A 4,559-nucleotide genomic window follows, 5' to 3' on the forward strand; every position below is an offset into this window, starting at 1 on the left:
CTCATGGCTTTTTGTTAATCTTGGTCAGTTTAGTCAAATCTAACCGGTGTCTGCACGTTCTGGAGTTACATGGAAGTCCAGAATCCAGCAGCTTGTGTCGTGTTCTCACTGGAGAAGTGAGAAAATTCAGGGCCCAGGTGAACAGATTCAACTTTTGGACACATCTATATGTGTTTTGTGGACTTGGAGAAGACGTTTGATTGATCATGTCCCTTTGGGTGTTCTACGGGAGGTGCTTCGGGAGTATGAGGTGTCTGGCTCATTGCTATGGGCCGTTCGATCCTTATACAACAAGCTATACAAGAGCTAGGGCTGTATAAGACAGACTCATTCCCTAAGGGCTGTTCTTTTCACCAGTTCTCTTCATTATTTTTATGGACAGAATTCCTAGCCATTTCTGCCAAGTGGCAGAAGGCTTCCACTTGGGTGGTTTTAGAATTTTTTCTCTGCTTTTTGCAAATGATGTGGTTCTGTTGGCTTCATAAGATGTTGGTCTCCAGCTCACTCCACCAAATATGTGAATTGGCCATGGTCCTCAGCCAGAAAAGGGTGAAGAGCCCACTTCAGGTCAGGGATGAGTTACTCACCCAAGTCTTGTTCATAAGAAAGGGTAGAAGTGAGCGCGAGACAGATTGGTGCTGTGGTTTCAGTGATGTCGATGCTTGGTTTAAGCATCTAACAAGGATGTCTCCTGGGTGAGGTGTCTCCTGGGAACACCTTACTGGTCCCAGGCTGTTCCATCCACGACCCAGACCCTGATAAGCGAAAGAAAATGGATGGATGGATTGATGGAAAAATAAATAAATAACCTTCCCTTCTATCTGGTGACAAGTGTATATTTTTTATTTCTTTTGTGATTTTTGGATTTTACTTTTCTTTTCTTGGACTAAATTCAATTTTTAGATTTGGATGTTTTTGACTTCTTTTTTTTTAAACCTCTAGCGTCCTGCATCTGAGTCCTATGTTTCACAAATCAATGAAACAAATCTTTCCTCATGCAAAACATCAATGGTTTTTGGCTTTGTCCCAAAATAAAGAGCAGTTGTACCTGGGCCTCCTTGTTCTGTTTGTCCATAACAGACATCGTCATCTCTCACTGCTGGGTAGACCACAGCTGTATCAGTCTTTGCAAGGTAAACCACATAAAATTACCACAGCAACAGCACTGTTACAGTGGCTTGCAAAAGTATTCGGCCCCCTTGAACTCTTCCACATTTTGTCACATTACAGCCACAAACATGAATCAATTTTATTGGACTTCCACCTGAAAGACCAACACAAAGTGGTGCACACGTGAGAAGTGGAACGAAAATCATACATGATTCCAAACATTTTATAAAAATAAATAACTGAAAAGTGGGATGTGCATAATTATTCAGCCCCCTGAGTCAATACTTTGTAGAACCAGCTTTTGCTGCAATTACAGCTGCCAGTCTTTTAGGGTCTGTCTCTACCAGCTTTGCACATCTACAGACTGAAATCTTGCCCATTCTTCTTTGTAAAACAGCTCCAGCTTAGTCAGATTAGATGGACATGCAGCGTTTGTGAACAGCAGTTCTCAGATCTTGCCAGAACGTTCTCAATTGTGGCTCCAATGCTTAGGAATAACCTTCCCCTCCATATTAGACAAGCATCATCAGTGCAGGTCTTTAAGTCCAGATTGAAAATCTATTTTTATTCACTGGCTTTTAACTCTGACACATTTCTTATTAATGTTATTGTATTTTTAATTTAGCTAGTTGTTTTGATCTGTGTTGTTCAGCACTTTGGTCTGCCTGGTTTGTTCTTAAATTGCTATACAAATAAACAATGCTGATAATAATGATCATAAATATATTTTATATTTATTACTTATTCTTATTACTTATAGCACCAGGAGTAAATAATAAGGAGAGGACTCTGGATAAGAATCATGATGCAAACTTGTGGCCATAGTATATACAGTATTCTGGAGAAGGTATAAAATGTCACTGTATGTACATGTGCGTGCTAAAGCTAATGTGCCAGAACAAGGGCGTAGATTTGGTTTTGGCATTGGTGGGGACGGATGATTCAACCATCGAACCCTGCCCTGTTTCTCCCCCCCCCCCCTTTTTGTCTTTGCTTCTTGATAAAAGGAGAAATATACTTGCCTACATATGCTAGTCTACATGCTTTTAAACCATTTAAAATCACAATTCATATTTTTACATTTGAATTATATAATGTTAAATTACTATTAAACAAATGACTGACTAAGTATTTTAGGCTTTAGTTTACTTCAGCCATATTCCATATAAATCAAGTATCATACAAACATAAAAATAGCTTCAAATACAGTCATGACAATAAAAGAAAATGACTTTAAGGACTTAACAACATCACTTCAGTTACACCAACATCTCTGACACATTAGCACTAAGGGAACACTGAATGACCTGCTGGGTTTTGTCCATAAAACTACTCGTCTAAGATTACCACAAAGTAAAAGATCTCTCTGCAAAATTATGCAACATTTTAGGCACTGTTGCCCCGATCAAATCAGTGAGCTGGGATTTTTCATTCTAAACATGAACTACTGTTACAGCAACAGACATGGACCACTGGTGTCCCACACAACAACTCAATGTGCACTATGTGAAGCAGCCAAACACATGCCTGCTCCTCTCATTAACTGAGATAAACTGCTGGCATATTGGTTTTACATCTATACTGTCCAGTCTCTCCTGGTGGACATACAGCAGCATTGTTTAATCTCATTTGAGTCATTGTTGACCTTAGCCATCTTTTTAGTCTTCTGAGGGCACTGAAGCTTCTTTCAGCCTCAGTACATGCGTTTTATCCTCAGATTAAAAGTATCATTATTCTGTGCTTGATGTGCCTCACCTTTGGCCCTGGCTCCTCCCCTCTGACTGCACTAGGTCATATTGCCACCTGATAAAATAACACATTGATTCGTACCATATAAAAAGTGAGACGTGTCAATTCAGATTCTTTGTCCAATATACACTAATGAAACAATTTACATCAGCAGCCTGACAATTGTCATGATAATAAATACTAGTTAATCTATAGCACCAAATCATCAGTCAGTCACCTGTGACCTTGCCTCTTCACCTCTGTCTGAGCTACAACATGGCAGAGCTGCTTCTGTCACCTGATGAATAACAGTGAGACATTCCACATACATGCAGCCACACATGTGCTTCAAATACAGTCATGAACCAACAAGTCATCATCCAGTTTCACCTGTGATCTTGTGTCACCATTACTCTCTGAGCTCTGTGTTGGTTCTTCTGTCATCTGACAAATAGGACATAGATGACAATAAGAATAAAATGTGGAGCTGCTTCAGTGTTTCTGTCAATTTGTGCAGATCTTGACTCATCAGTAATGTTTGTAGGATGAGTGCATTTTTAAAACACTTTGTGCAAACTGCACTACAAGGTGGAATATTTGCAACATCATGACTACATCGTGATATTTGTCTCAAAAATTAACACTATGAATATTCCAGTGCCATTAGGATGAAATTATTGAGTCACCAACATTTTAACGTTAGACATATAATTCTAACAGCCTCTGTGAACTAATATCCGGGCTGCTCAAAGCTGCCGTTTTCTCTGACAGTTTCAATCAAAATTAGAAATGCTGCTCTGAGACTGAGAGAACTAATAGCGCTGCCTGTTGTGCAGTTAGTTTGCAAAACACGTTATGCTAAAACTAAACAGAGCTCCCTGAAGGGCACAGCCAATCACATTGGTCATATTTGTCACATGACGTAGGACGCCAGTAGAGAACGTAATTCAACTCTTTCTGTACCGCTGGGTGAAGGAGACGTTGACAGATCGGTTTTTCTTTCTATTGGGTTTGATTTCTTTACTCGCAGAGATCAAATTATTGGTGGGGACATGTCCCTTCTGTCCATGCCAAATCTACATCCTTGGTTATAACAGAAAATCTGTCACTCTCTCTCTCTCTCTCTATCTTTCTCTCACACAGACACACCACCGCCATCAACTTTGCTGAATTGCTAATGAAAAACATTGATCAGGCAGCTGTGATTGAGCAGCAATGTCTATCCAACTATTTTCACGGTTGTTGTGGTCGTGATTATTTTGTGAGGCCACATCGAAAAGGCTCGGATGAGCTTTCCAAAGTTCTATAAGTTGTGCCTCCATCGCTTGTGTCCGGATCACACGCTGCACTGCCGTGCTGCTCCGTCTTCTTCCACCGACATTTACGTGTTTGCGCGTGCGCAGTGTGAGAAGTTGCGGACGCGCAAATGGGCCAAAAATCGCACAGTATAAGCCCAGCATTAAGGAGATAACACATATCCACAGCAGAAGCTTCATCACAGATCAGACACAAATAACGCCACGATGTTTGGTTACACTGAGCAGGCAGCTGTTACACTGTGACCGTCACCGGGTCACGTGGGCCTGTTAGTTCACCAAACAGCTGAGATTTCCGAGGTTCTTGAATGCACCACAAACAGCGCAAAGTCCGAGTGAGCCGCTGAAAGTCAGATCTGTTCTTCAGAGCAGACTTTCAGCTTTATTTCAAGCTTAAATGTAATC

General features: G+C 40.7%; 1 long non-coding RNA gene across 2 annotated transcripts in view; it reads left to right on the forward strand.

Moving 5' to 3' along the window:
- The window catches only part of LOC147334029 (uncharacterized), a 111,742-nt gene that overhangs the window by 22,763 nt on the left and 84,420 nt on the right, over window positions 1–4,559 (forward strand). The window lies entirely within an intron of this gene.

Source organism: Aulonocara sp. 'chitande type north' Nkhata Bay, linkage group LG3 (assembly GCF_057382095.1).
Source record: "Aulonocara sp. 'chitande type north' Nkhata Bay isolate Kocher_YH1m ecotype deep benthic linkage group LG3, A_spYH_male_GT1.1, whole genome shotgun sequence".
Lineage (NCBI taxonomy): Eukaryota > Metazoa > Chordata > Actinopteri > Cichliformes > Cichlidae > Aulonocara > Aulonocara sp. 'chitande type north' Nkhata Bay.